At 38.2% G+C, this 11,013-nt stretch overlaps 1 long non-coding RNA gene across 2 annotated transcripts; it reads left to right on the top strand.

Annotated features, from left to right (window-relative positions):
- Positions 1-1,462: 1,462 nt before the first annotated feature.
- LOC146437737 (uncharacterized) lies at positions 1,463-10,477 on the top strand. Of its 2 annotated transcripts, none has more exons than XR_014851966.1 (3): positions 1,463-1,705; positions 8,714-8,851; positions 10,174-10,477. It is a non-coding gene; the product is annotated as an uncharacterized LOC146437737 (long non-coding RNA). The 2 variants fall into 2 exon arrangements; XR_014851965.1 differs by having other exon boundaries at positions 1,463-1,865.
- Positions 10,478-11,013: the final 536 nt, after the last annotated feature.

Raw genomic sequence — 11,013 nt, 5'->3', positions numbered from 1 at the left:
CAGAAATTTGAGAAACAGGAACATCCACAATAAGAACCTTCCCAAATTGCCTGTGTCTCATTGATGAAACCTAGCAAATGGAGCATTCCCTGAAGAGGCAGGTATTAGCATTCTCACCAAGGTTATTAAAGCCTCACGCTGGCTCCAGTCACTCCTTGTGGTTCTTTGGCAGGATTTTGTGCTGTGACATTATCCTGAGCAGGGATGCCACGGGATTAACTCGTAGACTTTCACCTTTCCTGGTGAGCTGACCATATGACACCACCATCTGAGACTCCTTGAGCATGAGACTGCCAGCCAAAGGCAGCCTGAGATGGTCAGCATGCCAGCAAATCTGATATTTGGGCTCCCTCAGCAAAGTCTTTGAACAGATTTCTCTGTCTGTCACCACCCAGGACAGATATGGCTGTGAGAACAGATTGATTAAGTGATGGAAAATTGCTTCACTGAGGTGAAGAACTAATTTAATGTAGTCGAAAGGATGTTGTATTCTTACATGAATGAATGCTCTATACTAACCAAACTTAGTCTGTTCACGTTGTAGGACATAAAATTTTATTTTGTTATGTGAATTTAATGGTTGGGATTTCTTTTAGTTTTTAGACTGTACTTCATGTTTTATACCGAACATATGAATTATTTGTAAATCACTTTTATTTTCTCCTAGATGACTTTTTAAACCCTTTTGGTCTCCTTCCTTGGCATGTTAGAATTTAGAAGCTGGTTTCCATGGATTCTGTGTGTTCAGATTTTAAATTGATTTTCCACAAGTCCATATCATTAAAATTAGATAATTTAAATATTTGTGCAAACTAACAAATTAAAAAAGTGGCGATCAGTCAATATTATTTTATGCAACTTTAATTTTCTATGAACCAGCCTCCATGAGACTAAAGAAGTTAATCAGCTAGGGATGTAGGATAAAAGTCTGTGATCTTTCAGTGGATTCTGCATAAATGCGCCTAAAAATATCAGGTAGGTTTATTTAAACAGTGCAAACTGTAGAAATGTGTTGAGTTAATTATAACCTTGAATCAGTTCCAGTTCTAAATATATCTGAGCTAAGTACACAGGGTAAGCAGGCAAGAGATGGGGAAGAATGGATCTCTGCTAAAAGGCAGGTTTGCTGCCGCTGAAGAAGCTGCAGTGTTTTAACCCTGTCAGAGATTGAAAGGGGCATCCTTACAAGCATTTTCTGACTCTCATGGCTTCTCACATCCCATCAGTACCACTCCACAATCCAGCAAATTCTCTAAATTCTCCTTTCCATTGCAGCTCAGCCTCCTCAACTCTTCATCCCCATCCATAGCTGGAACACACTGCTCATGGCTCCTTACTTTGAACGTAACAAAAAGCCAATGCTAAAGAAGAGCCTCTATTAGATGATGTTTAAAAGATGAACAGATAAGAAATCTCAGTGCAGTTTGTGTTAGCTCAAAAAGGTGAAGGCTGTTTATTGGCTGCTGAGCAGCTGACACAGCTAGTTCTGTCGTATTCAAAGACTCTTTGACATCAAATTCCATTTCCATCTCCATTCTTGTCTCCATGCTCTGCCCATTTGTGCAGCTGCACTCCCAGCTGGTACTGTCAGGAGAAGGTTGGTTTGCTGGCACATCTGGAAGAAGGTCAGGGATAAAAATTCTGGGATTAGCACATTGGTGTCTCTGTTACCACTGCCGTGTCAGCTGAGGAACATCAGCTCCAGGTGAGCCAGCTCTGCTGCAGGTGATGCACAGAAGAGGAATTTCCATTTGACCTGAGCATGGGAAGCAGAATTTAATGCTGAGAGCACTCAGTCAACATCCGTCATTAGAGGGATGAGGAGAGAAAGGAAATAGATTTTTCATTTTCCTCCTGATTTTCAGGTACTACTCCTGCTCTTCTTTTATTTGTTAACAGTTATCTGCCAATACAGATGGCACAGATTTCTTAAGGTGTCTCAGGATGTAAGGCAGTTTTGGGCTAATTGTTATGAAGAAGGGAATCCATGGATAAATATGATCATACAGTTGCTCTTGCTTCCCCATGCTTCTTTCTGAATCATCCCGTCTGGATACTCGTAGAAACAGGAAAATGGAATTTAGTTTACTATAACAATGTCTGCAAATAAGATAGATATATTTTTTTATTTTTGAATTTGAGCATCTCGGTAGTAAACTTGAGAAGAGAATAAGGAAACACTGTTCTAATTATTTCCACTGTCTCATTCACACTATTCTCAGTTCCATTAATTGTTTTATTCCATACAAGTCCATTTTTCTTTCCTGAAAATATGTAGACTGTCTCAACTCCAAACCCAAGAACCTGCAGTATTTATAAAATAATCAGTACTCTTTCAAAGAAACAAGCTTCCACAGCAGATTAATGTACAGCGAGGGAAATAGCTGCACATTTTTCCTCTCCTCTTTCTGAGGAAATAGCTGCATTGTTTCATCCCTGCTTAACCCAGCTTTCAATTTTCACTCAGATCCCATAGCTTAGTAAAAACTCTTTCACCAAAGAAATAAAAAGAAAATAAAAAACAAACAACCAAGCAAATGAAAATAAAATCCTGCCAGTGCCAACTTCATTGCCTATCCTTTATATGAGTTGGACCTAACTGCTTTCTATTGAGAATAAAACAAAACTCCAAGTCATGAGGTCAGTAATCTAATTTTGCCTGAAGCAATCAGACAAACAACGTGCCAGAAGCAAAGTGAATATTCTGCAAAGATAATAGGTTGAAGATAGAAATCAGTCTCTCAGGGCTGGAACCAGCTCCACCAAGGACTTACCCACACAGCTTTCAAGTCCTTTGCAGGCTCTCTCCATGTCTTGAAACATCAAAAATTATACCAAATACCAATATATAATTTTCTCCCATAATTAATTTTTCAATCCAGGCTGGAATAGTCATAGTAATTAAATTTTCTGTGAAAAATCTCTACTATATCTCCAAAGACAATGTGGCTTGATGAAACATCAGGAATCAGAACGAAACATCTGCATGTAACAAATGCTCCTTCAAAGAGCTATGAATGAAAGAGATACCTATTTATATGTGTATAATACATCTGCATCCAACCTGTGAGAGGAGTTAACAGAAAGTTGTTTTCTCTTTTTAGCAACACTCTGTGTATTTTTTTTCCTTTAACTTTGTCCAAATTGAGTAGACTGAAAGAGGGGATAGTGAGCATATTTCATTATCTTAAGAGAATGTTAAATAAAGAATAAAACAAAAGGATAATCACAATGCCTATTTGCTCCATGAGTAGTTGTTATTCAAGCAGAGGACATCCAATCCTAACTGCCATCAGTAGAAGCCTTGATGACCCTTTTTAAAATTAAAAACACATCATGGAGGATTTAATAGATAACAGAGCTCCAGGGATAATAGAGCTCCATCACTCTCACCTACCTAACCAGTCTCAGATCCAGAGCTGGACTGAGCCATTCAGCTGGTTTTTCTTTAGAGTCATCCAGGCTGGGAATCTCCAGCAGCTCATACACCACATTCCGCCCCTCACTGTGAATTTAGAGATCCATTGGAGCAGGAAGCATCCTGGACAACCATCTCACACAGTTTGCAAAGGAGTCTTGAGGCTGAAAGTTTGGATTGATTCCACTAGGTAGTTACAAAAACACTTCCATGGGCACCTAAATATTCTGCAAAATTAGAACTGGGCTTTTAAGTCATCTGATTAATAATTCATCCTTGTTTTAGTGCACCAGTCAGGACTTTCTATTTCTCTATTACCAAAATCATGCTTAAAACTCCAAAAGTTGATCCTTTACGCATAGCTATCATGGCTAGTAGGATTTCTTCTCTTCTGCTAGAATTTCTAATAGCTTCTGAAATATGTATCTCTAGTAACTAAAGATCCTACTGGTATGGTATGAACTACTCTGCTAAATGGCTTTGGAGAGATGATGCTCAAACAGCTGGGTATCAAGGTCATACCATTATTTGTCACTTTATGGTCTGTTGGAGGTGTGAAGGGAATGTGGAATTCACACCTTATCCAGATAACTCCCACTGTGCTATTCTGGAAAAAAGAAAAAAAATTAAAAAAATAAAGAGTAAACCTAGAGGTACTTTGAAATTGCCACAGTGTTTTTTATATTGTTTCACCAGATATTTTCTTTGCAATTTCCTTAATAGCCAACGTTGTTGTTTAATGAGGATGGCTTTGTAATGACCTAAAGTTAGATGCTTATGTGGAGTGTTGTTTATAATTACTATCATTATTGTTTTAGGCTCTGGCATAATTCACTAATTAACACTCCTACTTGTTGGAAGCACCAATGAAACCCAACTTCTCACATGTAAATATCTCTAAAAGGCACCTGAAGCAGCTCTAAATAACTAAGAGGACACCAGGTTTGAATAACTTTGGCTCAGATTGCTGGATTTATCAGCCTGAATTTGATAATGGCTGTGCTGTTCCCAGCCCCACCCAAAAGAGAAACAGGCAGTAACACAGCAATTTCTGTGCTCAGGAGCAGGATGGCTAGCAGTTGCCATCAGCCATGGCCAAGCTGTTGGCAGGAGGCTCAGGGCTGGAGCTCAGCTGAGCTGACACAGGAGCAGCTGTGGTGCTGACGAGGGCATGGCATGGACAGACTGTCTGCAGCACCACACCAACACTGCCTTGGTGCATTCTAATCCCACACTAGGTGGGCAAAGCAGGAAATTGAGCCTGCCCGACATTCTTTGTAAATTAAAAAAATATAAATGTAATGCTTCCAACCCAGCAGAACAGAAACATGGTGTTTACCAATTTGCCAGCCCTTCATGGAATAACTACTTAATATTTTCTGCTGAATGTTGTTTGCATCTTTTATTTTTCCTCTTTTCTTGTATAGATTAACTTTTCTGACACTTGACTTTCTCCACTTCCTATCATGAGTATCACTGTGCAACGTGCTGGCCTCACCTCTGCTACCTTTGCTGCTGGAAGAGTAAATAATTCTGGGGAGGCAAAGGCAGGTCCTGGGAGCTGTCAAAGGGGGATGGTTGCCACAGAAACCATGTCTTGCCTTTTGCAGGTTCAGTTAGCTTGTTTTAATTTCTTATGGTCTGAGAAAGGTGGTGTTCCTCTCGTGAAAAATGAAAAACCCCGTGGCAATTGGGAAGTAACAAGGAAACAGTCTAGACACCTGCCCTGCCTTTTCATCAGACACAGGACTGTTTAATCCCATGGGGCACCAAGAGTGATGGTGGGAGATGTTTTCATTTGCAATGCACAGGGAAAACTACATTTTTTTCCATCTGCTTTGCCTGTTCGGTGGGCGTGCCACTAGACAGACTTTTCACAGGCTTAATTTGAAACCTGAACTCTTCTTCTAGTCCAGCGATGGAGGAAAACAATTGCAGTGCTAAAATCACTGCATCCACAGGTCTCTCTAGCCCCACCACGCAGCCACCGTGCCATGCAGTGACTTTGAAATCCTCATTGCTTTGTAATTATCCATTCAGTAGAAGTCTGAAAAAGAAAAGCCCAAAAGAAATGTTAGGCAAACAAAATTGGAACACTGAAGGAAGACAGGTGACAAAACATGCTAAAAGGACAATGCAAATTGAGAGGGCACTCGATGCTTGTGGTGTAAGCAAGAAGCTGAATTTGAAGTTTATATCATACTCTTTTTGACAAAAGTGAGAATATCCAAATTCATACAGGCTTACACTGCTACTTTGAGAAACAAACTTGATACAGAGGAGAAAAAATCCTGAATTGAATAGGGTAGATGCTGAAGAAAAAGATAAAGAGAGAGTGATTTACTTTTCACTGTGTCTCATATTCGATATTCTTACATGAAACTCATTTCATCTCAGTGCTCTTCAGAGATTTGCAGAAATTCTGTGCTATAAAATCTCCTGTGTAATCATAAAACATTCAAGTCAAACATATGCTAGAGAAAATAACAAACAAAGATATTAAATGGTCAAGAGGTCTTAAAACCATTTTTTCCTTTTTACCGCACAACTGTGCTTTGCAGCTGTTGTTTCTCACAATGATGAATTGTGCTGTGATCATTATGGACATCCTTTCAAGGGAGAAGATTGTTTTTAACGGAGAGGAAAAGAGTCTTTGCTATTTAAAATGTTAAAAAAGTCAGGTAGTTTTAGTAAATGGCAAGTAATTTGGAAAAAAAATATGTCTTCTGTTCTTACAGAAATTGTTGAAGGTTGCAAATTCTTTCATGGCAGTGCACTTATTGTTATTTTCCTGCTAAAGCCCAGGGGACATACACAACCCTCCTGTTGATCAAAGTTGAAGTTCTTGATCTCAAACCACGTTTTTAAAAGCAGATGACATTGTTCTATGTTTTGTGATTTATTTTACCAGTAAAGATGCTAGGGAAGATCACATAATAAATGAGTGCCTTCTTTAGTCTCACATTTTGTGTCCCTGCATGTGTGTGAGAAACCCAGACAAAACCACGAGTAGTCTCCACTGAGCCCCTGAAATGCCAGCCTGTAATTTGGATTGACACCAGGCGAGGAACACTGATGATTTTTGGCATTCCCACGTTTCTGAACTGCCCCTGAGTGACTGTGGAGATTAGACTCTAAACTGGAGGATCAAAATGCTCTCCTTGGCCTACAGCTCCAAGAGTGTTGGATCTTAACTCCAGCCTGAGACAGGAGCTGTGCTTGAACCTATGGAGGAACTGCAATGCCTGAGCCTGTCTGGATGGATCCTCAGGCTGGACAACCAGGAGATGTAACATCAGCCTACTTTTCCTTCCCAGTTCACTCAATGGGCTACAGAGGCCAAGAAAAGAATGAATTTGAGTGTTTCTGTGTTTAATAACAGCAAACACATTTTTCCTAACTCCCAGCTCTAAAAAATAAAAGTGCTTTTGAGCGTCATCACTCAGGAAAAATAACACTCTTTGTCCATTTTTTAAAAGAGGATCTTGATTAATTTCACATTTCTCTCAGTCTGCACAACTTTTAGGCAGCCCATTAGACATTTTGCACAACTTGAAAAAATAATTGACTCCTTTTGATTAGTGAAAGCACTTAAAAAGCTCAGAGGTCCTATTGCAGTCAGCCTCCTGCTCATTGTTGTTTTCATTGCCCATTGATTAGCTTTTAAAGTAAGGCTTCCCCAAAGTAGTAAGATGAGAATTGGATGTGTCAGACCTCTCTACCCAATGCAGAATTCAATGTGCCTTCTAATGGATTTATACTAATTGCCCATGAAATACCAAAAACAGTAGTGGGAAGAATTGCTACGAAACATAAAACATTTGAAAGCCTGGCAAGGAAAACTCCTGTAATGTAAGACACATCCTTGAAATCCTTAATTGTATAACGTAGGACAAACTTTGGCATCTGCAGTATCCAAAAAATCCTGGAGACAGTGTATTCACTCCATTACCCTTTTTTCATCACAGATTTCATTCAGGGAAAATGAGGAAAAATAATGATAACTTGAATCATTATTTAACTTCTGCCAGTCACCTGTCCATCCTGTATCTCAGCAAGTATTTCCAAGTGTAGTATTAATTTCCTCGTATTTATAATTATCTTTTACCTTCAGGAAGTACAGAAAGCAGAACATGTTCCACATGAATTTTTAGTTCTAGCAAAGCTGGGATTTTTATTCGGAAAAGAGTAAATGTGCATTCTCTAGTGTTTGATGTTATGATCATGTATCTGCCCTAATGCATATCATTATTTGGTATGAATTTTCATTGTTTGGTATGCATTGTCATGCTTTGCACACCTATTTATTTCCCAAATTAACTTTTTAAAATGTTGGTTCGAAGATGAATACATTTATCATCTACTATAGGAATCTATATTGTTTTTTTCTGATTACCATGCTAATTGAATTATCCAAAGAAGTAGAAATAAATTGTCTCATTGTTTTCATTTTAGCATTAATTTCGCATTTGAAAGTGTAAGTAGATCAGATTAATATTATTTCACACATATCAAATGGCTTTGAAAAGGTGGGTAAGCACAGTTGCTGTCCCCTCTGAAGCAGGGACATCGAGGTTTGTGTCCCACATTTAACCAAATGTTAATATTTTTCAGATAACAAAATAATTGCATTGCAGGACAATAGAATTTCAATACCAAAATAAGTTATTACCAGCAGCTAAAATTAAATTCCATGTGTGTTGACAAATCACTAACAGTGAATAAAATTGTTTAAAAGAAGCAACAGAGATCGATACAAATAAGTTTACAAAATCATGCATTTTAAATGCTGAATTGTTGTTAAAAGTTTTAATTAAAAAAATGGTGATAAGAACAGCTGCCTGGTAATTATTAAAAATACATGTGCTATAAATTAATAATTCTTACTAGTTTATTAAACATGGAAGTTCTGCTCAAGCATTTAATTGGCTTTAAAGGAAACAACTATGAGGAATTAATTAGGTATTAGTTAATTACTAAAACCAGAAATTGGCACTTACTAATTATTTTGGTTGGTATCTTCCTTGGCCTAGTCCTAATCCAGAATTTCATCAGTGTGTGTTATACACATGATTACAGCTGGATTTCAGAATCCAGCTGTTTACCTGAGCAAGTGCAGTGCTCTGTCATCTGCAAACAGGACTGACTGGGCATTGACAGAAATTGTGCCTGATTGCTGCTAACTGTACAGATGTTTTGGTCTGATAAAAGAGCTCTTCCACATCTTGTCTGAATTTGCTTTTGCCTGTATAGAAACAAAATAATTTCCTTTTAAGACAATCTATTCTGTTGCAGAGTTCACAGTGAAAAAGGCACCAACTATTGTGACATCTATTAATACTGCTGTAAGTAATTCAAAAACTTCCAGCTCAGAAGACATTTGAACCTTTTGTGCTCTTTGACATCAATGTCATTCCCATGACCATACCCCCAGTAAGTTTGGACAGAACCATCTCTCTTTCTTATCTTCATGTATCATACAGCATTTCAAAAGAGCAGCAAAGCACTCAGAACATCACAGGGAGATTATTGGAGTTCTTGTGTGATTGCAGTCCCTGGCTTAGTGCCAGCTGACACCACCTGAGGTGCAGTGCAATTGCCCAAAAACTCAATGCTTGTCATGTTTTATTTGTTAAGGGTCTGTCAACATTATCTCTATAAATCCTAACTTGCAATGATAGAAAAATGATACTCATTTCAGAGTGTATGAATACATACAGGTAGATACATTTTGTAAATATATATATATATATAAAATACATATATTTATATATAATACATATTTAGAGTCTTACAATGTCTGGCACACATAAGGACAATTTTACTTTAATTTATGCATTTAGTTTAGTTTAGTTTAGTTTAGTTTTGGTGGTAGCCACTACAGGGAGCAGACCTGAAAAGGAAAAAACCTGTACAGAAGTTCATTTAGTTACATGTCTAATTTTATGCATTCCTGCATACATATGCACGTGCAAAATTGCTCTATGATAAATCATTTTAGCAGTTAACAATTACAGGGTACAATTGATATCCTGCACTTCTGTTTTTTAGGTTGTGCACCATATGCTGAATTTCTCCATCTTCTCCAAGTACACACAACTTTGAAAAAAAATTGGTTTTAATGCTATTACTGCCTCTATTTGAAGTAGAAATAGAATTTAAAGGGAACGTGATGTATTTTAATCACATTTTGATTACTATGACTTACAGGAGCTTCCATCCATGTTTGGGGGAGCAAGAGTAAAATGAGGTTGCATTTTTCAAAAAGAATTGTTAGTACAGCCACCTTCCTACATCATATATTTCAGAAGAGCAGCCTGCCTTATTCACAAAGATAGAAAACCTAGAAAAATAAATTAAGATTTAGATTTATAACTTGTGCTCAATTTGGAAATCTTGATGCCGGCTGAATTTATATTTGATATTCACATTACATTCAAGGTGCAAAGAAATAGGAGCCACAACATCAATAACACAAAGCTAAAGTATATGTCAGCTTCAATATTATACCTGTATTATTGGAATTCTTGGCTCAATAAAATCTCTATGTTTAACCATGATATAAGCCTTAATATGAAAGCTGACTTCTCACAAAATATTTGAAAACTGGTACATCATTTATCTTAATCACCTAGACGGGCTGTGGCTATAGATTGAAATTAAGCCCTCTGAAGCAAGGAGGGGTTTCTCTAGAGATGTCATTTTTTGCTATAAGTAATCTCCACTGTTTGTATCTCTGATCCCTGAACTGACAGAAAGAGCTGCTTGACGTGGAAGATGAGCTTCCCCTGTGACTGTGTCCTGAATTCCTTCTCCTTTAAAACTTACAGATGGTTGTGCTTCTGATGCCAAAGGACACTGGTGATCAAGAAAAAAAAAAAATCTAGTAACATAGCATCTTCCCTACTGCAGCAACTGGTGGAAATGCAGAGCTAGAGGTATTTAAAATTTTGCTATCCCTTGCTACAAACAGAGAAATGCTCTTTTATCAAGTGTTTCTTTTAAAAAAAGACTTACTCAGTGCGAATTTTTCAGGGTGTGTACTTTAGGTACTTGGGACAGAAATCCTTCCTTCCTTCCTTCCTTCCTTCCTTCCTTCCTTCCTTCCTTCCTTCCTTCCTTCCTTCCTTCCTTCCTTCCTTCCTTCCTTCCTTCCTTCCTTCCTTCCTTCCTTCCTTCCTTCCTTCCTTCCTTCCTTCCTTCCTTCCTTCCTTCCTTCCTTCCTTCCTTCCTTCCTTCCTTCCTTCCTTCCTTCTTTCCTCAAAAACCAAGATGAATTCTCTTTCACTCCAAAAAGGGTCCTGTATGTTCAGGTCTGATATTCTGGTTGCTCGGATCATTGCAATTAATTACAGCAAAAATAAAACTCAGACCATGTTATGGTTACAAAGCAAGGGCAGTGGAGTTTCAGTGGTGAATGTTCAACACTAGATACGCCACTGCTGTGAGCCACAGTGCAGAGATGGGGAGGTGCAGTTTCCAGCAGGGAGCACAGAGGTGCTGGAAGCAGAACTTTAAGCAGAATTTATTTTGCCCCATTCATGGATGGAGAGCAGTGCTGTGCCCTTTGAAAGCAGGGTGAGGGAGCAAAGGGC

This window comes from Lichenostomus cassidix, chromosome 4, assembly GCF_008360975.1.
Source record: "Lichenostomus cassidix isolate B80296 chromosome 4, HeHo_3.0, whole genome shotgun sequence".
Taxonomy (NCBI): domain Eukaryota; kingdom Metazoa; phylum Chordata; class Aves; order Passeriformes; family Meliphagidae; genus Lichenostomus; species Lichenostomus cassidix.
Note: the sequence above shows the minus strand (reverse complement) of the source record. Positions and strands in the feature narration are given on the sequence as shown.